This window comes from Hemicordylus capensis, chromosome 13, assembly GCF_027244095.1.
Source record: "Hemicordylus capensis ecotype Gifberg chromosome 13, rHemCap1.1.pri, whole genome shotgun sequence".
Taxonomy (NCBI): domain Eukaryota; kingdom Metazoa; phylum Chordata; class Lepidosauria; order Squamata; family Cordylidae; genus Hemicordylus; species Hemicordylus capensis.
In genome coordinates, this window is record NC_069669.1 from 17,469,448 (window position 1) to 17,495,218 (window position 25,771).

At 49.9% G+C, this 25,771-nt stretch overlaps 1 protein-coding gene and 1 long non-coding RNA gene across 5 annotated transcripts in view; one reads left to right on the forward strand and one right to left on the reverse strand.

Annotated features, from left to right (window-relative positions):
• The window catches only part of LOC128336421 (cytochrome P450 3A24-like), an 86,796-nt gene that overhangs the window by 53,469 nt on the left and 7,556 nt on the right, over nucleotides 1-25,771 (reverse strand). Inside the window, exon 2 of one of the 2 annotated variants that reach the window (XM_053276023.1) lies at nucleotides 14,990-15,054. The exons of the other annotated variant lie outside the window; for it this stretch is intronic. The gene's annotated coding sequence lies outside the window, so the exon portion shown is untranslated. The remainder of the gene's footprint in view (nucleotides 1-14,989; nucleotides 15,055-25,771) is intronic. 2 annotated transcript variants of the gene reach the window in all.
• LOC128336422 (uncharacterized) overlaps nucleotides 1-25,771 on the forward strand; it is an 82,410-nt gene that overhangs the window by 53,094 nt on the left and 3,545 nt on the right. For all 3 annotated transcript variants that reach the window (XR_008311965.1, XR_008311963.1, XR_008311964.1), the window contains one exon: nucleotides 9,291-9,405. This is a non-coding gene — a long non-coding RNA (uncharacterized LOC128336422). The remainder of the gene's footprint in view (nucleotides 1-9,290; nucleotides 9,406-25,771) is intronic.

The following is a 25,771-nucleotide window of genomic DNA, read 5'->3' on the forward strand; positions in this document are numbered from 1 at the left end:
ATAACCCTGTTTCCTTAGCTTGTTTCTGTGTTGAAACGGCACATCCACCTGCACCCCTGTAAGTTTATATTATGCCAGTTCATGCAGCTAGGCATGGATGGGACTTACTTAAAACATATAGAGAATCTCTGAAACATATATTCCAATCTCTGCCTACGATTGGAATATGCTTGGCTTCTGGCTGAGCGCAGTAGGCTCACACACACTACTGATAAGGGGGGCCCCACAGCCCTTTCTTTGGTGCTGTGTATGAGAAAATGTGAAGGTATAAGAAAGACACACAGAAACCCTAGTAACTTTCAGCGTAGGCCAAGGTCCGGACCGGTGCTGCGCATAGGCTGGCGTTCTAGGGGTCACGTTCTGTTCCTCGTCCAGACAGACTCTCCGATGAACACGATCTTGCCAGATCAGGGATGTATATGTTATCTTTTGTTCTGTAATTCTCTTTAAACCATTTATTCAGCTTTGTCTAATAAAAACGTCTTTGGCCAGGGGCAGAGATACCATTGGGCCAATGGGTTCAAAGAACCCGGGCCATGCCCAATCAGGGGCCACACCTCACGGCCCCGACACCCACCCCCCTGCATATGACATCACACGTGGGGGTGCAGGTTTACCTCATGACTGGGGTCCGCACGGCCCCTTTGGGAGTTAAACTCCAACTCCCTCCAACTCTCCTCAAGGCTCCGTTCAGGAGCCAGACCATGCTCCCGTGTCTGACATCAGATACGGGGGCATGGCTAGCCCCCACGTCTGACGTCAGATGCAGGGGGTGGGGTCAGCAGGGCCACCGCCACGGCTGCACGCAGGCTGCTGGTGGTCAGGCTCCGCCATTGTCTTTGACATTCACACTAGTTTGAGTTTATTGTCTCCGAATCCAAAAGAAAGATGTTGCACACCGGCTGGCCACTGGTGGCAATAGAACCGAGGAGTGAATAGCCACCAGGAGAGCATTCCAGAGTCTGGGGGCAGCCACAGAGAAGGCCCTGTCCCATGTGCACGACAACCAATCCTCCCTCATTGTCGGCACCCGGAGCAGAGCTCCCTCAGATGACCTCGCCAAGCAGTCTGCAACCCTTTGGAGCAGGCGGTCCCTCAGGTATCGTGGCCCAAACCATCAAGGGCTTTAAAGGTCAAAAACAGCACCTTGAATTAGACCCGGAAACAAACTGGTAGCTAGTGCAGCTCTTTCAAAATGGGTGTGATGTGCTCCTACTGGGCAGCTCCAGATAACCCTAGCTGCCGCATTTTGCACTAGCTGCAGTTTCCGGATATTCTTCAAGGGCAGCCGCACATACAGTGTGTTACAGTAATTCTGCTGTGATGTGACTAAGGCATGAGTAACCGTGGCCAGATCTGCCTTTTCGAGAAAGGGACGCAGCTGGCACACTAGCCGAAGCCGTACAAAGGCACCCCTGGCCACCGCCTCCACCTGAGCTTCCAAAAGCAGAGCCAGGTCCAGTAATACTCCCAAGCTGCGTACTTGCTCCTTCAAGGGAAGTGCAACCCCACCAAGAACTGGTAAAATATCTTCACTAGGGCCCACCCACACTGCATGGGTCCCCTGGAGGGTGACCTTTCAATCTGAAATCTGGCCCTATATATAATTGTAGGATGCAGACCTTATGGGTTGGCTGTGGGGCCTTGCACACAGACAGAGCAACCAGATCGTAGTGGTAACAGGAATCCGGTTGAAGCCAGTTGAGACTGTGTGTTGTGCCCCCTGGAATCTACATTTTCCTCTGTGTGGGGGCATCACACACAGCGTGGCGTAGTGGTTAGAGTGCTGGACTAGGACTGGGGGGACTCGAGTTCAAATCCCCATTCAGCCATGAGACTTGCTGGATGACTCTGGACCAGTCACTTCTCTCTCAGCCTAACCTACTTCCCATGGTTGTTGTGAGGAGAAACTTAAGTATGTAGTACACCACTCTGGACTACTTGGAGGAAGAGCGGGATATTAAAAATGTTAAAATCAAATCAAAAGCAAAATATGAAAGAGAGCAAGATAATGGGGTAATAAACATACAGCAGCATAGGTCCATTATCATGGAAGTTAGATTCGGAGGTTACAACCAATTTCATATTATCCATAATATATATTCTTCACACGATGAGCCGTGCTCCCTGGAATTGTGGAATGGCAAAACAGTCACGGCAAGGAAAGGGAGGGACAAGTGTCTGCAGCAGCCTGATGCATACGGCATGCAAACCCACAGATGTGCCCAGGCGTGATCCACTGCAACACTCCAGATCTTAAGTCAGCAGGGCTGCCCTTGTGATTGGAATGTGTGCAGGGGAAGCCTCCTGTCCTCGTTGGGGAGGGAGCCAGCAAAGGTCAGGGCTGAGGTGAGAGTCTTTACAGCCTGGAGAAGTCATGCCCTTCCCTGCTGGGAGAGATGCCTGCCAGAACCCTTTGGAAATCTGCTACCAGTCTGAGATAGATGGACTGAAATAGATGGACCAATGATCTCACTTGATATAAAGCAGCTTCCTATGTTCCTATGTAACGGTGGAATTGAGGACCTGATAGCTGGAGTGGCTTCATCTGGTGGTGCTGCATTTCCCTCCACCTCAGAGCTTCTGGCCTCCAGACCAGGATCAGGGTCAGTCCTGACACAGCACAGACCCTGAACCAGGATGGTAGGCTTCTCCTACTCTAGTTCCCGATTGTTAGGACAACCCTACCGCACAATGTCCTTTGCCATTGCATGCCAGCCTGGGAGTTGTGACTGGGTGCAGAATTCAATGCTGGGAAAGTGGGTGGCCCTGCTGAAAAACCCAGAACAGCCAAAGGTGTGTCTATACGACAAATAATTTATACACTGCTTTTCAACAAAAGTTTCCAAAACAGTTTACATAGGTATAATAAATAAATAACATGACTCCCTGCGCCTAAAGGCTCACCATCTGTAACTCACAGAGGGGGGTCCTCCAAAGGCCTTTAGGTCCAGGATCCAAAATCACCTAGGTGTACCTCTGGACCCAATCTAGAATGAAAACATCTGAGATAGCAAAGGCACTCCTTTGGGCATTAGCTGTTACCTGCTCAATCTGGGGTTTCCAGGAACCAGTGGCCTGGAAGACAGACAACCCCCTTTTGGCAAACACCAATATCTTGGCCTTGTGGAAATTTATGTTCAAGAGTTCTTCTTTGCAACAGTGGGCCAAGGCCCGTAGGGCTCTCCTCATCCCAACGGGCATACATGAGAGCATAACCGCATCATCAGCATACAACAAAATTGATTTGGGCTTGTTAGCTAGTTTAAGGGGATGGAGATCAGGATTATCAAGGCAATTTACCAGGGAATTTATATAGAAACTAGTATTTTTAAGCCCGTTAAAATAATGGGCGCTAGTTCCTTTGTTCTTGTTGTTGTCCTTTATTCCTTCTCCCTTTCTCTTGCCCTCCTTTTTTCCCCCTCTCCCTCTTCCTCTCTTTCCTTTCCTTCCTTTTCTCTCTCTCCCTCTCCCTCTCTCTCTTTTCCTTCCTTTCTTCCACCTTTTCTCACTTCTTTCTTTCTTTTTTCTTTCTCTTGCCTTTTGTTGTGTGGAGTGGGGTAATTTTTCTGTTTGTTTTCCTCTACTCGCTCTTCCTGTCTCTTGACCCACATTTATGTATCTGTTTTTCTTTCTCCCTCTCCACCCTTTTTTATTCTATCCTTCCCTCTCCCGGGCGGAGAGTTCCACCGCCGCTGTTGCAGTGGGCAGCCGGGCGGAGAGTTCTGCTGCCGCCGCCGCCCAGAGTTCTCCCCGGTTCCTGTTTTGCCGCTTCCCGCCATTGCCGTCTCTGCTCTCCCGGCCCCATCGCGGGCCCGTCTTTTAACTCTTTACTTTTCTCCCTGCCGGTTTTTTGTTTTTGTTTTTGGTTCCCTGCTGCTCTCCCGGTTCCCCCGCTGCTGCCACAGCCCTCCCGGTTCCCCTGCTGCCGCCTCAGCCCTCCCGGTTCCCCCGCTGCTGCCTCTGTCCTCCCGGTCCCCCTGCTGTTGCTCAACATGGCCGTCCATGTCTGGACGGCCATATCTTTCTCGGCCGTTCTGGGCATGCACTCTGCCATGCCCAGAACGGCCGAGAAAGACACGGGCCGGAAAAGGACATGGGATCACGCTCAAGGCTTTTATTATAGAGGATTAAACCAAAGGGGAGTAAGAATGGAAGTAAGTAATAACACCCCCTCTGTGTTATTACAGCATCAGACAATTGGCCTTGTGCTGATGCACATCTCACCCTTAATGTGGTGTCCTTGTGAAGCATATGAATAAGTTAGTAGTCAGTGCTGATCAATGGAGAAAGCCTCAAGCTGCCTCCTCTCCCTCCTAGAATTGCCTACTCGGACTTGCAATGCACCTCCAAGGTTTGGGTCAGCAGTCTTTCCCAGCCCGACCTGTGGGCCTGAGATTGAAAATTGGCACTGATGTGTGCAAAGCAGACGCTCTACCACTGGACTACAGCACAATCCTGGGTTGCTGACTTCTCTTCACATTCAGGTATAGGTGTGGAAATCTGGCTCTGCTTTGAACTCACCAAGACAAAAGCAGTTTTTGTGGGATGTTAATTTCCATGTCAAAATTGCCCTGTATCATTTCCCTGGATGACACCACACAGGCCCCAAGCTGTAATTAATCTTCCTGTTGCCTGTGTCCTTTCCATGTTCAACAAGTAGACAATCTGATGCCAAGATCTTGCGAGCTGGATGCACGGGTACATAATTAATCTAATTATCTAGTAACTGAATCTGTACCACTACATTAATAACCTTCTTGATCCTTTTTATTTTTGGCTCCAGGTAAAGATTGCTTCCCTGCTAACTGAACAAAGAGACATCTTTTAAAGAGGAGATTCTCTTATATTTAGCAGGGGGAAAGCAACTGCCCCTATCCAACCCCAGCACAGCATCCCTCCAGTGGCTGTTGCTGGTATCTGCCTTCTGTTTCTTTTTAGATTGTAAGCGATTGGGGGACAGGAGGCCATCTTTTTTGTGTATTTCTGTTTAAACTGCTTTGAGAACTTTGGTTGAAGTAAAGTGAAGTGTGCTGTCAAGTCGGTGTCGACTGCTGGCGACCACAGAGCCCTGTGGTTGTCTTTGGTAGAATACAGGAGGGGTTGACCATTGCCTCCTCCCGCGCAGTATGAGACAATGCCTTTCAGCATCTTCCTATATCGCTGCTGCCTGATATAGATGTTTCCCATAATCTGGGAAACATACCAGCAGGGATTCAAACCAGCAACCTCTGGCTTGCTAGTCAAGTCATTTCCACGCTGCACCATTAGGTGGCAGTATATAAATATGCGTTGTAGTAGTAGTGGTAGTGGTAGTGGTAGTGGTAGTAGTAGATGGTGTGTCAGGGAGCAGTGTTGTGGCAGGGATCAGAGACCTGGGTAGACACACTTCAGGATCCTGTAAGAATAGCTTAGTCCCGCCTCCAGGACTAAGATTGCCACCCATTTCTCAGCAGAATATCATGTCTTCCAACTGCTCCCATTTACTGGGGGCAAACCTTTTTTTCTTGTTTGTGACCCTGGTGAATCTCTGATGTTGGGCTGGTTCTCACAGTCAACAGCTGGGTAGGAGGCTTCTGAGAATCAGTCATATGTCAGCAAAAATTGAGGTGGGAACAGGGGCAAGGGTGGATGGTTTCAAAGAATACGAGCCTCCCAGCTTCTAGCACCCGCCACCCGCCGAGCTCTGACCAGCCTCATTCCCAGCCGGCTTTATTCCCAGCAGTGTATTTTCTTTGTTCTCTCCTTCACATGGGGAAAAAACATGCAGCTGGCGCTTCATTGCCGGCTGGGAAATTAGCTCCTTCCGGATTCTGGCCATGCCCCCTGCATATCGTCACCTGCAGGGAGACATGGCTGGTGTGTGCAAGAGAGGGGCAAATACAAGCCCACACTCCTCTAGTTAGATGCTGAGGAGGGGGGAGGGATTGTGAGTTAGCTGCGATCTGAGTAGGATAGTGGTGGACAACCCATGGGGTGTGCCCAGCACAGTATCAAGGGTGGAGGAAAAGCACGTTCTAATCCGATCCAGTTACCCAGCTTGCAGCGATTACAGCATCACGTTCCCTTCCTCCTACCTCAATTTTTGCCAACACATGACCATTTCTCAAGAGTATGTGCAGGAGACTTGGACCCTGGCTGGACTAGGAGTGTGCACGGAACCAGTTTGGCCAATTCAGTTCGAAACCAAACCAGATTCTAACCGAACTGGATTCTAACCGAACCGGAGTGCTTCTGTAGGAGGGGTCGACCTGCTTAGACACGCCCCCCTCTGGGACTCCCATAAGTGCTGGGAAGTCTGGCTGGGGTATGTTCTTCACCTCCCCCAAAGAAGGTTCATCAGGGTCTGAGTCTGTGTGGTCCCTGACATGCAACCTGCCATTTTACCCTTCACAGCTACTGAGGTATATTTTGAATTATTAATAACCTATTCCAAGGGTTCCCAACCTTCGGTCACCAGAAGTCATTGGACTACAACTTCCATCATCCCCACCCACAATAACTTTTGGATAATGGGAGTTGAAGTCCGACTAGAATTTTTTCCTCCCTCTCTTGCAACACTAGAACCAGGGGTCACCCCATGAAACTGAAGGTCGGGAAATTTAGGACTGACAAGAGGAAGTACTTTTTCACACAGCACATAATTAATCTATGGAATTCCTTGCCTTGGGATGTGGTGATGGCCACCAGCTTGGACAACTTCAGAGGTGGCTACAGCAGCAGCAATATAGGAAGGTGCTAGAAAAAGGCATCATTTCATACTGCGCGGAAGAAGGCAATGGCCAACCCCTCCTGTATTCTACCAAGAAAACCACATGGCTCTGTGGTCACCAGGCGTCGACACCCACTCGGCACAACCTTTCCTTTCCAATTAGTCTGATGGCGGTGGACCACCTCCAGCCTCAGAGGCATGATGCCTCCCAATACCTGTTACAGGGGAGCAACAGCAGGAGAGAGGGCATGCCCTCACCTCTTTTTGCCTGTGGGCTCCCCAGAAGCATCTGGTGGGCCACCGTGTGAAACAGGATGCCATGGGCCGGATCCAGCAGGGCTGTTCTTACGTTCATATTAGGAGACACAAATTTGGGAACCCCTGAGCTATTTGATGTAATTTAAAGGGACTGGCTCTCAGCTTGAGGGGGCCAAAGCAAGATGCTGTCTGGTAGACCCCTTCTACTTTGGTGGATTCCTCTGGCTATTCCATTAATTTGGCAGCAGGTAATGTAGTGGATGGGTCACCTTAAGTGGCGCAGCAGGGAAATGCTTGACTAACAAGCAGAAGGTTGCCAGTTTAAATCCCCGCGGGTACTATATCAGGCAGCAGCAATATAGGAAGATGCTGAAAGGCATCATCTCCTACTGCGAGGGAGGAGGCAATGGTCAACCCCTCCTGTATTCTACCAGAGACAACCACAGGGCTCTGTGGATCAAGCCAGAGGTTGCAGGTTCAAATCCCCACTGGTATGTTCCCCAGACTATGGGAAACACCTCTATCGGGCAGCAGCGATCTAGGAAGATGCTGAAAGGCATCCTCTCATACTGAAAGGCATCCTCTTATCCTCTCATACCACCCTCTCCCGTGGGAGGAGGCCATGGTCAACCCCTCCTGTATTCTACCAGAGATAACCACAGGGCTTTGTGGGTGGCAGGAGTCGACACCGACTCGACGACACAACTTTACCTTTAATGCAGTGGACATTTACTGGTTTTGCTGTCACATCCTGCAGAGAAGCAGTAGCAGCAACAGTTGCAAATTTTGCCTGGGAACCTGCAAATTATTGAACAGCACTAACTTTCCCCAGGAGGCAAAAGGAGTTTTTGAAGGCTAGACACCCCTTCTGCCACTAGCAGACCCCACTGGTCCGTGTGGGTCAGAGGAGAGTGAAACGATACCGCAGGTTTTGTTGTATTGACCCCTCATAGAAGGACTCTCGCATGACATCTATCAACCCCCTATTGCTAAAATATCTGGGTAGATTGGATGGGTTTTATATCACGTTCCTTCTTTCTGATACAAACCAATTTATATCTTGTACGGTAGCTACAGTTTGTGCGGCAGCGGTGAAAGCCCAACAAATGACTCTGTCATGATCCAGTTGGTTCTGCATGTTTTTGTTCTTCTTCTTGTTGTTGTTAAACTTAGTAGCTGATTTTTGATCGCAAATAAAAATTGTTGTAGCAGCAACAGCAGCAGCACTCTGGACAGCAGCCACTGAGGCTGTTCTGACGAGCAGAGCAGACAGGGCTAAGGCAGCCCAAATTGGACTTGGCTGCCCGTGAAAACCGCCGAGAGCCACGGGGGTGGCTCGGTGGCAGACTCTGCTATGAAGCCCGGCTGTTAAATAAGGTTAAGGGAGCAAGCGCTCGCTTAACCCTCTTTAACTGACCGTGTGTCAGCAGCAGCGGCTTTCAGCCATTCCTGAGACACGGAGGGGTGCCTGCCCATTGCTGGGGGATACCCACAATGCACCATGCACTCACACAGTGCATTGTGGGATTTCTAGGGGGTAGGATGAGACGTCCCGGCCCCCTGCAACTCCACACTGCTTTCAGCTGAGACACTGAGGGGCACCCACCTGTCACCGGGAGAATACCCACAATGCACTGCACACTTGCATGGTGCATTGTGGGATTTCTGGGGGGTGAGAAGAGACGTCCCGGCCCCCTGCAACTCCACGCTGCTTTCAGCTGGTGCTGAGACACTGAGGGGCACCCACCTGTCACCGGGAGAATACCCACAATGCACTGCACACATGCACAGTGCATTGTGGGATTTCCAGGGGCCAGGACGATGCGTCCCGCCTTGACAAGTCCATGCTGCCTGGGACAGCAGCTGATCTGGGTGCACAATCCACGCACTCCGACCCGGTCATCTGTGGGGGAGGTAAGCTTCTGTGGCCTTCCTCCCCGCAATCCCTCCCGCCCAGGTCCCTGATGGTGAGAAAGGGCCCACTGGCTTCCAGCCGCCATCTTTTCTCTGTGACATCGTGCAGCATGGCAATCCAATGCTACCTGGGGCATTATGGGAGGAAAACATGGCGGCCGTTGCTGCTGGGGGAACAGCCAGAGTATCTGGTCCCACCGGTCAGACCAGTAAGATCTACCAGTTGCTCAGCAGCCTGAGAGGAGATGGCGTGCTGTATAGATTGATATGGCCGAACTATCGAGTGTTTAACCATCAGCTGTCATCCAGTAACAACACAGAGTTCTTCCCTAAAGCAGAGAGATGTTGATTTAAGCTTATTTAAATCTCATATAAACTCTCTCCTAATATCCCTTTATGCCTGCAGACGCTACGGCTGTTTTGGCTGACAGAACATGCCAAATTCACCTTGGTGTTGGCTTTATGCAAAGGGTTTGCAACTCTCTTTAAGGAAATCTGAAGGGAGGCAAGGTTTCTCAAAGGTATGTATTGCCCCCTGCTGGACAGGCAGGGCTTTGTATGCCCAGAAACATGCAGCAAAAAGAAAACCACCAACCGCCCGTGTCTTGGGGAAGGTGGAAGAATCTGCCAGCCAAAAGTCAGGCAGACCCCAATGGGGAAAGGGCCCACGGACTCAGCAGCGCTGCCATTCTTGTTCTGCAAAGGGCACTGAGAAATTTCCAGATCTGCACAGTCTCTCTTTTACTGCTAAGGGTTAGGGTGCCTTGTCAAGGTACCCCAAAATCTGGCCATCCCCCTTGGAATTCTGCAGCCGGCATCATAGTCTTCCCATCTCCATCCACAGGTAGCTAGCAAGTGGATATAAACAACGTTGAACTATGGTGTGGGGCATGTTATCCCAGGTGTGGGTAGATGACAGACTCAGTTGTTTCTGACAAAAGCCCACCAATCAAAATGATGGCTCAGGGCAGAACCAAGAATAAAATGGTGGGTCAGGGGCGAGACCAATTGTTGGAGTCCCAGCGTTGCACCAACCTTTTGCACCAACTATCCTAGTGACCACTAGGGGCACTGGGAGTAGAGCTAGGGAGTAAGGGTCACCCCAGCTGTTCTACCTGTCTCTACTCGATGACCCCTGATATGACTCTTCACATATTTCCTGTGCTGAGTCTGAATCCCTTCCTTTTCCCTTAGAGAGCAAATGGAAACATCTCTCCCTCTCCCTACCTATTCATAGGAACATAGGAAGCTGCCATATACTGAGTCAGACCCTTGGTCCATCTAGCTCAGTATTGTCTTCACAGACAGGCAGCAGCAGCTTCTCCAAAGTTGCAGGCAGGAATCTCTCTCAGCCCTATCTTGGAGATGCTGCCAGGGAGGGAACTTGGAACCTTCTGCTCTTCCCAGATGGCACCTTGTTCTCCTGAAGGGAATATCTTGCAGTGCTCACACTTCTGTTCTCCCATAAATATGTAACCAGGGCAAACCCTGTTTAGCTAAGGGGCCAAGTCATGCTTGCTACTACAAGACCAGCTCTCCTATTCATGATGTAGTTCTATAGATTAGGGTTAGGTCTTTCCTATCCAAAGTGTACTTCACCAATAAATACTTAGTCTTTAGTTCCACAAGAATCTCCACATGTCTTCTCTAGGTAGCTGCAACAACCCAACTCTGCATTCTGCTCTGTAACTGGAGTGGGTAGCTTCTTTAGTGCTCTGCTAATTAATCTGGGGGTGAAAATTACAACCCCCAACACCAATAACCTCCTGGCTGACCCCCGGGAGCCCTAAAATGGGATGACCTGCATGTATAAGATGGGAGATGAGAGAAAGGATGAAATAAGATGCAATATATGCAGTATAGTGGTTAGAGTGTTGGACTAGGACCAGGGAAAGCTGCGTTCAAATCCCTGTTCAGCCATGACACTCCCTGGTGACTTTGGACCAAAGGGCAGCTGGTCTTGGGATAGTGAGCATGAATTGTCTCCCTTGCTAATCAGGGTCTGCCTTGGTTTATATTTGAATGAGAGACTACATGTGAGTGCTGCAAGGTCTCCTTCCCCTTATGGGAGGCCTGCTCAACTTAGGCCCCCAGCAGTTTTTGGACTACAACTCCCATAATCCCCAGCCACAGTGGCCAATAGCCAGGGATTATGGGAGTTGTAGGCCAACATCTGCAGCAGGGCTGAAGTTGAGCAGGCCTGGTAGACCATACTGAGCTGGATGGACCAGTGGACTGACTCAGTCTAAGACAGCTCCCTATTTTCCGCTTATCTCTCAGCCTAATTTACCTTGCAGGGTTGTTGTGAGAGTAAACATAGCCATGTAGACCAGAGTTTCTCAATGTGTGGGTCCCCAGATGTTATTGGACTTCAGCTCCCATAATCCCCAGCACCAGTGGCCTTTGGTTGGGAATTATGGGAGTTGAAGTCCAATTACATCTGGGGACCCACATGTTGAGAATCCCTGATGTAGACTGCCCTGGGTTCCTTGGAGGAAGAGCGGGATATAAATGTTAAATAGACATAATTCCCAGTGTAAATCTGGAAGAGGACATGAGAAACATAAGAGAGCATGGTACAAAAAGCTCTAGTTGCTTCTGCCTAATTAGACCTTGAGTGCCGTGCTGGTTTTATCCGTCTCTCTTTGGAATCACCGTGATTTTTGCTTCCTCCTCAGCAGCTGGTGGTGGCCCAGAGCCTCACTTCCTCTGATTTGATATGCTCTGGGATACCGCTGGCTGTTCGGGAGTTCTGGCACAGATATTAACACCAGTGGTGGTGTCTAGAGCTTTGGCACTGCTGTTGAAGGCAGGTCAGCGGTTTGGCTGTTTGAGGAGGAGGTGGCGGGGAAGGCACACAGCATCAGGCTCGAAGCCTTCATGGGGGACCCATCTGCAGTGACAGCAGGCGCAGGATGACAGCGGCACCTCATTATCCTAAAAAGATGGCCCCTTGTTCCAAAACATCAGAACTCCATCAAAAATAATTGAGTGTCTCTGCCAAGGTACAGTTCTGATTTAGGCACCGCCAAATTTGTCTGCAGGGGGTGGTGTCTATTTTTAAATGTTGGGCGGGCAGGCGTACATAGTAGGCACGGCTTCTGCTCATATGAACAGCCCTGCTGTATCAGGCCCAGGCAGCACTCCCTCTAACAGGGATTCCCAGATCTTGTGGACTACAACTCCAAGCATCCTCGGCTGCAATAGCCTTTGATTGGGGGTTATGGGAGTTGTAGTCAACAACATCGGGGAATCCCTATAAGAGGCAACACTGGGCCCACAGCCTATCTAGTCCAGAATTCTGTTTCCCACAGAGTCCCACCAGGTGCCCCTGGGAGGCCCACAAGCAGGAGATTAAGGCATATCCTGCTGTTGCTCCCCTGCAGCTGGTATTTAGAGGCACCTTGCCTCTGAGGCTGGAGGTGGCCTATAGCCACCAGACCAGTAGCATTGGTAGACCTGTCCTCCATGAATTTGTCCAAGCTCTTTTTAAAGCTATCCAAGCTAGTGGCCATCACCACATCCAGTGGCAGAGAATTCCATAGCTTAATGATGTGCTGTGTGAAAAAGTACTTCCTTTTGTCAGTCCTTAATTTCCCAGGCTTCAGTTTCATGGAATGACCCCTGGTTCTAGTGTTGTGAGAGAGGGAGAAAAATTTCTCACTCCGTCTACACTTTCTACTCCATGCATAATTTTATACGCCGCTATCATGTCTCCCCCATAGTCGCCTCATTGCCAAACTAAAAAGCTCCAGTGCTCCAGGCCCCTGATAACTTGGTTGCCCTCTTCTACACCGTTTCCTGTTCTACAATGTCCTTCTTAAGTTACGGTGAGCAGAACTGTACTCAGTACTCCAAATGTGGCCACACCATAGATTTGTATAAGGGCATGATCATATTAGCATTTTTATTTTCAGTCCCCTCCCTAATAATCCCTAGCATGGAATTAACCTTTTTCACAGCTGCTGCGCACTCCCATGGCATGTGACAGGAACATCGGAAGCTGCCTATTGAGTCAGACCCTTGGTCCATCTAGCTCAGTATCATCTACATTGACTGGCAGAGGCTCATCATAGTTTCAGACAGGTGTCTTTCCCCGCCCTGCCCGGAGATGCTGCCAGGGACAGAGTCTGGGATCTCCCAAATGCAAGCAGATGCTCTACCACTGAGCTGTGGTCCAGAGAGGAGGGCTGGTCTACCCACTGACCCCAATGGGTAGACCAGCTCTCCCCAGGGGGCAAAAATGCCATTTTGAGGATGGTTTTTCTAGCAAAACAAGCCTCAAAATGGTGTGCAAATCACCCAAATTGATTTAGGTCGAATAGCGGGTAATTCTCTTCAACCCCCAATTGGGCCCTCTGTTTTTTGAGGCCGATTCGATTCGGGGTTGAATCGGGTAATCACCCCCCGATTCAACCCAAATTGATCCGATGGTGAATCGAATTGCAAATCCCTACTGTTCGCTATTCTGCTGCCATGAGCAATATGGCCGCCAAGCCCAAGAGACAGGACCTTTCAATATTGGTACCCAAATCCTGGGGCTATCCATTTGGCTTTCTCCGTTTCCCCATACAGACAGGCATTAGAAGCAGACTTGTAATTGTCAGGGATGGCTGCTATTAGTCTGGAATAGATATTAAGGTAGACATGAACACGAGACGAGTGGAGATGGTGGGAAGGGACAAAGGCAGGGATGAACTTACTTTCCCCCTAAACCAGGCCTGCTCAACTTCAGCCCTCCTGCAGATGTTGGCCTACAACTCCCATAATCCCTGGCTATTGACTACAGTGGCTGGGAATTATGGGAGTTGTAGTCCAAAAACAGCTGGGGGGCCTAAGTTGAGCAGGCCTGCCCTAGACTCTCTCCAAACACCGCTTCAGTGTGCCATTGTACACCCACACGACCCACAGTGCTCCGTATGGCGCAGATCTCTGGAGGGTGGGGATTGTTTTCCCGGCATGTCATGTTCATATTAAAGATATAGCTATCATTTCCATTGTAATTAACTTGTGACTAAGTGGAAGTGTAGAGACCCAGTGTGGCATGGTGGTGGTTAGAGTTTTGGGCTAGGACCACAGACACCCGAGTTCATGTTGGGGTTTGTCATCATTTTGCAAAGCACCAAGGAAGCTGCCACTCCAGTTACAGAGTGCAGAGTTGAGTTGTTGCAGCTCTTTAAGGAACACACATGGAGATCACTGCAGAGTCTAAACTAAATTGAATCATTGGTAAAGTGCAGTTGAAATAGGAAAGATGTATCCTGTCTACCTACTACATAATGAATAGGTAGGGAGAGGGAGAGAGATGTTTCCATAGGAACATAGGAAGCTGCCATATATGGAGTCAGACCAGAAGTCCATCTAGCACTTACATTTACATTTATATACCGCTCTATAGCTGGAAGCTCTCTAAGCGGTTTACAATGATTTAGCATATTGCCCCCCAACATTCTGGGTACTCATTTTACCGACCTCGGAAGGATGGAAGGCTGAGTCAACCTTGAGCCCCTGGTCAGGATCGAACTTGCAACCTTCTGGTTACAGGGCGGCAGTTTTACCACTGCGCCACCAGGGGCTAGCTAAGGGCTAGCTAAGTATTGTCTTCACAGACCGGCAGCAGCTTCTCCAAGGTTGCAGGCAGGAATCTCTCTCAGCCCTCTCTTGAAGATGCTGCCAGGGAGGGAACTTAGAACCTAGATTCTCTTCCCAGAGTGGCTCCATCCCCTGAGGGGAAGATCTTCCAGTGCTCACACTTCTGGTCTCCCATTCATATGCAACCAGGGTGAACCCTAATAAGCTAAGGGGACTAGTCATGGTTGCTACCACAAGACCAGCTCTCCATCTTCTTTCTAGTGGAAGAGGACTGACACCCTACAGGAAGTACCTGAGGAGTCAAGGCAGGGGTCATAGAGCAGAGGCAAGCAGGGACAGGTAAGAAGACCCTCACTAGCTACCTCGGCTTCCAATGCCCCTAGTGGTCATTAGGATAGTTGGTGCAAAAGGTCAATACACTGAGACTCTTATCTCCAACCGTTCAAATCCCTGTGAAGTCATGAAACTCACTGAGTGACTCTGGGCCAGTCAGTATCTCGCAGCCTAACTTACCTTACAGGGTTGTTGTGAGGATAAACTAAACCATGTGCACCGCTCGGGCCTCCTTGGAGGAAAAGCTGGATAGAAATGTATAAATAAGTAAGTAAGTAAGTAAAAATGTTTGTTGACATTCTAGGCCTCTGACATGCTGTGGGTTGGTGTGTGAGTCACTTTGGATAGGGTCTTCATAGAACAGTGAAGTCTAACCATATTAAATAAAACAAAACAAATAATGTGCAACATTTTATCAGTGTCATGCTTATGGGAAACTATTATTAAAATGCAGTTCAGATGCTATCTGACTTGTGTGCATTTAAAATATATATTCAAAATGATTTATGCAGGGGATGTCAAACACCAGCACAGCAGGCATTTTTGGCCTGTATTAGACTTGTCCTATCATTATACATTTTTGAGAAAGGAATGCTTGGCAAGATGAAAGTCATGATGAGCGATATTATCACCCTTAACTGGTTCTTGGTTCTGAATGGTGACCAGGGACCAATTATCTGTCTTTTAATGGGCAACCAGATTAGATATCAAAACTCATTGGACTTGCTTGGACCACCTCTTAGACTAGAGTGGCTTGACTGAATGTGGACCATAGGAAGCTGTTCTGTACTGACCATAGGTCCATCTAGCTCAGCATTGTCTACACCAGGGCTGCTCAACTTTGGCCCTCCTGCAGATGTTGGCCTACAACTCCCATAATTCCTGGCTATTGGTCACTGTGACTGGGGATTATGGGAGTTGTAGTCCAAAAACAGCTGGGAGGGGGCCTAAATTGAGCAGGTCTGTTCTACATGGACTGGCAGCAACTTCCCCAAGGTTTCAGGCAGGGGTCTCTTCCAGTCCTACCTGTAGACACTGCCAAGGGTTGAACCGGGGACCTTCTGCATGCTAAACAGATGCTCTACCACTGGGCTGTGGCTCCATCCCATAAACAGGCAGTGAAGAAAAAATGCCAGTGAGAGGAAAAAACATACAGAGTTCATTCACACCATCAAAAACTGGGTTATATCTCTTAGGAACCTAGCAACCTGCCTTATACTGAGTCAGGCCCTTGATCCATCTAGCTCAGTATTGTCTACACTGATTGGCAGCAGCTCTCCAAGGTTTCAGGCAGGAGTCTCTCCCAGTCCTACTCGGAGTAGGGATGGGTGCACGGAATTGGTCGGGTTGGTTTAGTTTGAATCCAAACTGGATTCGAACTGGCTCGGTCTGCTTCTGGTTTGACTGCTGGACCGATTTGCACCTGTTTGGGGGCCGATTCAGGGGCCGACTCGTAAAGGGGAATCTGGTGAAGATTCCCCTTTATGAGTAAAAGGCCAGAGGGGCTTCCCTACTGCTAAAGGGGGTGAGAGGGGAGTCAGGGGTACTTACCTTAAGCACTAGCGGCAGTGGGGTGGTGGCGGCTTCCCACCACAACCGCTGGCCTCCTCCAGAGTAGCCCGGGCCGGCTATGTGGAGGCCTGAACTGGGCCGGAGAAGGCTCAAACTGGGCCGCAGCTGGCTCGGGTTACTTAGGAGGAGGCCAGTTGGGGGTGGGAAGCATCCCTGCCCTCACCCCCGCCTCTGCTTAAGGTAAGTAGCCCTGACTCCGCCCTCACCCCCTTTAACTGTAGGGAAAAGCCCCTCTGGCCCGTTACTCATAAAGGGGAATCCTCACTGGATTCCCCTTTATGAGTAGACCCCCAGACCAGTTCAAACTGGGGCTGGGCCAGTTCGATTTCAGACCGGCACCCCGCTTTGGGGGGCCAGGCCGGTTCAAACCCGGACCGGCACCCTGCTTTGGGGGACTGGGCCGGTCTGAACCTGGACCACTCAAACCACCCCGGTTTGAGTCAAACCAGGGTTCAAACTGCACCCATCCACACAACTGTAACCTGGAGATGCCCAGGTCAGGGCGTGCCCATGGGACCTTCTGCACACAAAGCAAATGTTCTGCCACAGCCCCCTCCCCACGCACACCCCCACCCTAGCTCTTATGACTGGTAGCTCTTGTGATTAAGTGCTCCTACCACAGAAGGAACAGCAACAGGCAAATTTATTAAAAATTGGATTTTATGTGGCAAATACTGGAATATCAATATAAATTGATATCCATATCAATTCTCCTCCCTCATATAAGTGTGTGGCTATATCTGCAATAATGATTTCTGTTTCTTCCTAATTAAAACAATGGAAAGGAAGGAAGGAAGGAAGGAAGGAAGGAAGGAGAGAGAGAGAGAGAAAGAAAAAGAAAGAAAGAAAGAAAGAAAGAAAGAAAGAAAGAAAGAAAGAAAGAAAGAAAGAAAGAAAGAAAGAAAGAAAGAAAGATGTTGGGAACATAGCTGCCATATACTGAGTCAGACCCTTGGTCTATCTAGCTCAGTATGGTCTTCACAGACTGGCAGCGGCTTCTCCCAGGTTGCAGATAGATGTTCAGCCATCTGTTTTGCTCCCTGCTGTAGCTGCCCACAGTGACCTGAAGGTCTACTGTGGCCGACCCCATTTCAAACCCCTGAAGCATTTCTGATTATAAATATATAGGCAAATATAAAGCTGCATCAGCCTGCAGGGTGAATATTGCCACCTATTCAAATGTTTTCTGATGGTTCCGATGGCGACACACAGATTGGGAGATGTACTACAGAGTTCTTCATCCTGGACTACACAGGATGAGTTTAACCTTTTTTTTAAAAAAAAATCATATCCTCCCCCCCCCCCCCGCCCCGTCCCCTTCCTAGAGAACTCTGTGGAAGAAAAACACACTCATCTTCCAGATCTGGGAGTTCTCTTGACAGCGGGACAGCGTGATGGATGTGCTGGCCCATCAATTCATCAGAACTTCGAGGCACACGGTTGGCCCCTGCCATTCATTCTCCTCGTTCGAATCCTCTTGATGGGTAAGATTGCATTAGAAACCTGTAGCTTCTGGAGCTCCGTGTCTCTCCTTGTCAGAGACAACTCCGCTGGTCCATCCATCCGGCTCAGGAGTACAGGAGGTGGAGACAGAGCTGTTAATCGGGCTGTTTGTTCAAGGTGAAGCCAAAGAAGCGGGGAGGGAGGGAGGGAGGGAGGGGGGGCGCGCATGCCCCTGATTGTAGTGATGCAAAACTGTGTGCATAGCCAAGGCAGTGCATGGGGGGGGGGTGAGGGAACTGCCTTACATGGATATCTGGAAATCAGTGGCATCCGTCGTCAACATGCAATGTTGATGCTTAGTGCTGCATTTTCTTGTTGTCGTGCTCTTGTGCTGGTAGAGCTGGCAGGACGCAATGGAATGTCCACAAACATCCCAACTGCTCAGCTTCCAGCGACATGTTCACAGTCCAGTTTCTCTATCGGGAAGGAAAGTTCTTGATTTGACTGAGATTAAAAGCATGCAGGGGGGGTGAGACTTAGAGAACAGTGTATATAAGGCCCCATGTTTCGGTCTGTCTGTCGCATTTGTATCTCACCCTTCCTCCATGGAGCTCAGGTGGTGCAAACACGCTGAGAGCCAGCATGGTGTAGTGGTCCGGGTGTTGAATTAGGACTGGGAAGACCCGAGTTCAAATCCCCACTCAGCCATGAAGCTCACTGGGTGATCTCAGACCACTCTCCAGTTCTCGGCCCAATCTGCTTCACAGGACTATTGCGAGGATTAAAAAGGGGGACGAACCATGGAGGTCACCCAGAGCTCCTTGGAGGGGTATAAATGTAATGCGGTAAATAATGAGATAAACATAGCGTTCCTTCCTCTCAACAGCCCTCTGAGGGTGGTCAGGATGAGAGCGTGTCATGGCCCTGGATCTGGACATCCCTCAGGTGGGTGAGGATGCGGATATTTTGCGGGATGAGTCAGTATGGGAAGTTCTAGCCAGTGCATAGCCGGTGCAGGGGGGACACCCGTGCCTTCATCTTTACACACGGAGAGCCGCTCTGAGGAGCGGTCTGCCTGGGAGGAGGCTCCCCAGCCTCCTGTGAAATAGAGTGTTGCCCCTTTAAGGTCCTCATTTGGATGGGAGACTAGATGCATGAGTGCTGTAACTTGATGCATCTAATTTGGCATATACCCATCCTTGCCTGGAGAAGGGAAGGCGGCGATTTCATTGATTCATGGCAGGACAGACTTTGACATTCTGTAAGACATTTTCTGTCGGGGATGGGGCTGCTCTGAAAAGAGCACCTGCCTGCTTGTGCACAGAAGGTTCCCAGTTCCCTCCCTGGCAGCATCTCCAAGATAGGGTTGAGAGAGACTTGGAGAAGCCAATACTGAACTTTATGGACCAAAAGTCTGACTCGGTATAACTTCCTATCTTCCTATGAGGCAGAACTAGGGTCCAGTGCTGGAGAGCAGAGCTATCCGAAGACTCAGCTGGGACCAAATGTCTGGTGAAGCCAGGGGCGGAGCCACCATTGGGTGAACGGGTTCAAAGAACCCGGGCCGCCACCAATCAGAGGCCGTGCCTTGTGGACCCAACACCCCCCCCCCCATGTGGACCCCATTCGGGAGTTAAATGCCGCTCCTGGTGGCACTGCAAATGCAGCGCCAGCCCCAACCTAGCTCCTGAATGGGGCCGCGCAGCCCCGTTCAGGAGTTGGATGAGCGAGGCCACCGCCGCTGTGGCCGGAAACAGTCCACTGGTGATCTGGCTCCCTGCCTGGGTGAAGCAACATCCTCCTATCTGCTGGTGGATGCAGAGGTGATCTTACCCCTGGACTTCGGGGCCAAAGTCCAGGGTGTCCACAGCCCCTGGGGGCACCCAGATCCTTTTTATTCTGTCCTGAGTGATGTGGTTGCCGGATGAGCATGATGATGCTTAATTTGCAGGGGCGGGAGGCCTCCAAAGGCTTTTAGGTCCCGGCTGCAGAATTACCTAGGTACCCCTCTGGGTGGATGCCCTGCATGGAGCCCTCTCAGAACTCTTCAAGCTCTGCCTCTGCCTTGGGAGCTGGCCTCAGTCTTGTTCCTCCATCGATTGCCTGTCCAGATCTGTTCCCTGTGGACCTCAGAAGCCAGTGACCGCCTGCATGGAACAGGAGAGAGAGAGAATAGGCTGGTTCTCACAACCAGCAATAGGGTAGGGTGATAGGAAGCAGCCTTCTACCTAGTCAGACCCTTGGTCCACCTAGCTCAGTATTGTCTTTACAGACTGGCAGCAGCTTCTCCAAGGTTGCAGGCAGGAGTCTCTCTCTCAGCCCTGTCTTGGAGATGCTGCCAGGGAGGGGACTTGGAACCTAGATGCAATTCCTAGACTGGCTCCATCCCCTGAGGGGAATATCTTCCAGTGCTCACACATCAAGTCTCCCATTCATATGCACCAGGGTGGACCCTGCTTAGCAAAAGGGGGCCATTCATGCTTGCTTCCACAAGACCAGCTCTTCTCCTAGACCAGCTCTTGAGTAGGACAAGCAGCATCCTACTCAAGTTCAGGAGCTGTGCACAACTTCCGCTTTGTGATCATCTTTGCGGGGGGGAAGCATAGTAGGAGGTAGTGATTGTGTGTGGAAGGCTTGCACCTGGGTAGGAGAGCTTTTCCTCCCGCCTTATTAAAGAGCTGGGTCCGGCAGAGCCTTCGCACATGGTCCCTTCCACCGCCTTCTACCGTCTTACTCTCAGACGGCCGCAAAACAGAACTCACACAGCTTCCAGACTTGGATAGGACGCTTGCCTTATCCAAATAACAGATGTGTGAACTAGCCTAGTGACTAGTAAGTCCTTGGCTATGGAGCCATTAAAACCCAGGTCTCCCCTCAGTCAAGAGAGGTTGAGATTTGAATCCAGAACTCCCTGTTCCACAACTCACTCCTTCAGCTCCTTATACCAGCGATTCCTCTGCCCCCTCCTCTGCCTCAGCTCCTTGAGGTTCCATGTTTCCAGCAGTAACAGAATATACCAGAATGTGCGTGGGCACCACTGTAAGCATCTCTAATTTGGTTACTTCACAATCAAAGTTTGTCCCCCATGAATCAATGAAATCGCCGCCTTCCCTTCTCCAGGCAAGGATGTGTACATGCCAAATTAGATGCATTAAATCACATCCATTTTTCCCCTGAATCTGATGAGCAAAGGATGAAAAAAGTCTTTTCTTTCCCCTCATAACCAGATGTTATTTTCATGCTCCAATAATTTAGAAACAGCTGAATGGATTTTCTTCAAACTTCCCATGCATTATTATTACTATTTTTTTTAAAAATCGCCTTTGGGCTGTGAACAAGCATGAGAGATTGTGGCACAAAGAAAATAAGGTTGTGAAGGGTTTGGGGGTGCTGGTATATATGAGTGCTGGAGGAAAAGTTATAAGGATCCGATAGAAGCTGAGAATTGAATTTGGCTGCTGGAGTGTTAACTTGAGGCAGGCATTGTGGTTTGCGTGATGATGATTTCTCAAAGGCCTCGACAGTCAGGCTCTCTCCTGAGCCCACCTTCACTGAAACATGGTTGCGTGTGGATTAGACACATTGATAGGCAGTAGGTCTGTCCACGGCTTCTGGCCAGGATGGATAAATGGAATCTTTATGCGGGGTATTTTTAAAGGATAATTCTGAACTTCGCAATGGCATGTGAGTGTACCATGATTACTTGAACCCAAGACTAGGTTTGCTCCAGGTTCTTTGATGTCAGAAACTGGGAGGTCATCTTCAATGCAGAATCCTCCTCCTTTTGGGTCAATGAAGGTCTAACCTGTATTTAATTTGTTTTTGTTTTTTTAAGGGGGTGGTCTTAAATTCGGAACGATTTGGGTAAACATGGTGATTCATGCACGTGGTTTGCACCACTACAACACACATACAACTGTGCATTTTCCTAGTCTGTGCATTCATACTAAGGCTCTTCATATGACCCTAAACAGGATCAGAGGAGTGCCCAGCCCGGGTAGTAAGAAAGCCATGAATGCACCTGAGCGAAGCCACTTCAAACTACACTCGTGGCATTGAGGGAAGCAACCCCTCCCCTCTGCTCTCGGGTTTTGTTTTGATGCAAGTTCACATGGTATGCCTCCGTGTTTTCCTTGTAGCCAATGGAGGGGGGGATGACTAAAGAGCAACATCTGCATTTCTAAAGAGAGTATATCCCTCTTATCATGCTAATGATTCTACCTCAGTGCCTCTCCCTATTCGCTCTGGCGTTTTCAGAAAAAGTCGCTTAAAACCAGCATTTTAAAAACCGGGAAATAACTTGAGATAAGCTAGAATTCGCAAGACAAAGCCCAACTTGTGTGTGGTGTGCATCCAAGGATCTCGAAGAGACTTCGGGGTAAGTTTGGCTGGTCTGTGAACGCACACACTCTCTTCTGGAGGAAATTCGGGGTAACAGCCCTGTCCATCAAGCCTCCAGGTTCAGACCTGTTTGAACAGTTGTTGCCCGGAACTGGCCGAGGAAAGGAAGTGAACAAAATACTGTTAGGAAAGGGCCAGAGATGTAGGGAGGCCAGTGGCGGACCCAGGCCAGCCCACCGACAGCGGTCCTCCCCCAGCCATGCCCCCTGCATCAGATGTCTGATGCATGGGGGCATGGTTTTACTTACAAATGGGGCCCCATGCCCCGTTGCAAGCAAATTCTAGCCAGCGCCACAATCACAGAGTGGCCGGGAGCTGCTCTCCCTGCTTTAAAGGGCACAGAGATGCGTTCCTGGCGAGGTTCGGAAGCCATGTGGCTCCGTTTTTGAGAAGTTTAGCCAGCACCGGCTTCCCAACCTGGCCGGGATTGCATCTCCGTGCCTTTTAAAGGGGGAGCCGCTTCTGGCCACACTGTGAATGTGGCACTGGCTGGAAGTTGCTTGCAAATGGGGCATGTGGCCCCATTTCTGAGTGAAACCACACACCCTGCATCTGACATTAGAACACAGGGGGTGTGGCTGGGCCATGAGGCATGGCCTCTGAGCACGGCGGCCCGGGTTCTTTGAACCCGTTCACGCAATGGTGGCTCTGCCCCTGGAAAGGGCCACGCACTGTTCCTGGAGACTAAGAGCAAACAGTCCTTACTCATGAGGAATCCAGCAACTCTCCAGGGATCGTCTGGGGGGAAGGTGAGTTTCTGCTGCCTTCCCCGCCGCCCTCCCTCCCTCCAGCCCTCTCACTTTATCACAAGAATGGGCTCTCTCCCTATATCTCTCTATATAAAAGGCTTAGGTGGTCTGTGGCAAATGGTGCGTGGCAAGGCCCGCCCACACAGTGCTTTACTGATTGGAGGTAACAGAGCAGGAGCACCATTGTGATTGGGCAGTGAGGACTCCATATGCATATAGGGAAGAGGAGCCTGTGATGGTTAAGGTCAGTTGAAAGGCAGCTGAAGAATCTATATATATAAGTGGGCAGGGGTCTGCGAAAAGAGGGGTTGTGAGGGAGGAAAGAGCCCCTTCAGGAGGAGGCTGGCACTGTATGAATTAGATGACGAAACGAGATGAATAAGGTCTGTTAACTCGGGAAGAGAGAGAGAGAGAGAAAGGAGGGAGGGGAAGAGCGAAAAGAGGAGAGAGAGAAAAGGAGGGGGAGAGGGAAAGAAGGAAGGGTGAAGGATGGGCCTGAGCCTGTCAGCATCCTGAGGGGAACGAGCAGCCATGATGGTGGCGGCAGTGAGGAAGGGCTCTGGGGTTAGGGGGCTGCAGCTTGTCCAATCCGCTTCCTTTCTGGAAGAGGTCATGGAGGAGGGAGGGGGCTGATGAGATTTGGGGCCCTGAGCAACACACTGGGGGTGTGTGCCCCATGGGGCACCCCCTAATGAGGCCCCTGCTTCCCAGGTGCATAGCAATCTCTAGGATAGCAGAGAAGACGCTATTCCAAGGGGACACATTTCCCCAGCCCATAATTTTGCATGAAGCAGTGGAGGAAGGGAAAGCCTTCGGGCAATGCAACATGGGTTTGCTGCAGTCCTTGGGATAGCAAAAAACAAAATATGAAATAATTATGACGGACATTTCCCAACAAAGCCTCCAGACTAGATTTCCAGCAGCTAACAGAAAGGCCTCTCCAGTCCCGGTTTCCTTTACTAGAAAACAAACCAAAAAAGCTGCCCCACCAAATATTTGCAAATGTTGGGAGGCTCAGAAAATAAATTTCAAATGAAAGCAGACAGACTTGATTGAAACGACCCAGTGAAGACTTGATATTCAGTAGCTGGCCTTTCTCCTGAGAGTTTGGGATGCAGTGGATTTAAAGGATCCCTTGCTAAGAAGAGATCATAATAACTCAGGAAGGACTTAATAATTCAGGGTTGAGGGTGAGGGGCATTTGCTTGGAGGGGGGCGGTATGTGTGTCAAAATTTACCCATCAGCCTCATATTTGTTTGCAGTGCTGCTGGAAAACATGTTTGAGGAAGTTTGCCTCTTCTAGGAAATGAGACAGAGCAGCCCAAGTTTGGGCTGGTGGTTATTATTTCAAATCAATATGTAAACTTTGGTCTTTGCATCGACAGTCCTTGGCTGTTTGTACTTCCCCATTCCCAGCCCAGCTGCCTGAGATTCTGTAAGTGCGAATCGCGGAGGCTGTTCTCACAAGCAGCCAAGACCAGGCTAGGGCTAGGGATGTGGACGGAACCGGTTCGGAGGCCCTTTATGGGCCTCCGAACCGAACCCTTTATGGGCCTCCGAACCGGTTCAAAAGACCAGCGGTTCTGGTGGTTCAAAGGTGGTGGGGGGACTTTAAGAACTGGGGAAGGTTCTCTTCCCCCGCCTCGCCCCCCACACATCCAAATTTTCCCCACTAGTGGAAATTTCCCCCACCTTCTTGCTGCCCCGGCACATCGCGGACCGGATGTGGTCGGAAGCGGCTGCTGCATATGCGCATGACATCTCACCACGTGTAAACCTGCACGTGGAAATGTTTGTATACTTTTCCAGTAGGAACAAGGAGAATTTCCCTGGGATTTCTACCCAAGCTGGGTGGGGTGTGTGTGTGTGTGTGTGTGTGTGTGTGTGTGTGTGTGTGTGTTTAGACTCTGTCGATAATTGGGTGGTGGTGGCAGCCAACACCCTACCAAGATTATTGGAAGGTTTTGGGAGAAGCCTTTGTTTGGAGAGAATAGAGGGGATGATTCAGAATTTTTCTTCCTCTCACATGGGCTTGCTCTGAGGCAAAGGCTTGTAATCTGTTACACGGGGGTTCTCAACCTTGGATCCCCAGATATTGTTGGATTACAATTCCCATCATCCCCTGCTGCCACAATGCCTGACCGAAGGACATTGAGATGATGGGTGCTGTAGTCCAACAATGTCTGGGGACCCACGTTTGAGAACTCCTTCATTATGGCCTGCTACAGGCCCATGAAAATCATGCACCACCACTGGACCCCAAGCACCATAAACAGAATGAACTCTCCCCTAAGAGAGGAGGTAGCAAGCGTGACTTGTCCCCTTAGCTAAGCAGAGTCCACCCTGGTTGCTTATGAATGGGAGACTAGAAGTGTGAGCACTGTCAGAGATTCCCCTTCTTAGGGGATGGAGCCGCTCTGGGAAGAGCAGACAGTTTTCAAGTTCCCTCCCTGGAAGCATCTCCAAGATAGGGCTGAGAGAGATTCCTGCCTGCAACCTTGGAGAAGCCGCTGCCAGTCTGTGAAGACAATACTGAGATAGAGAGACCTATGGTCTGACTCAGTATATGGGCAGCTTCCTATGTTCCTAACTCACCCAACAGTCTTTCCATACTGATGTGAAGGTGGTGTCACCTTGTTTGAAGAAGCAGGCTACCCTTTTCTAGAAGACACTAATCTGGTTCACACGATCATTCAAATCTACGTTTGATATGGGTTACTGGCATTTGCTTGGTGGTGGGGACTCACGCCAAAGTGGGAATCTCAGATTCATCTTGGGCCATAAACCACCTTGGCA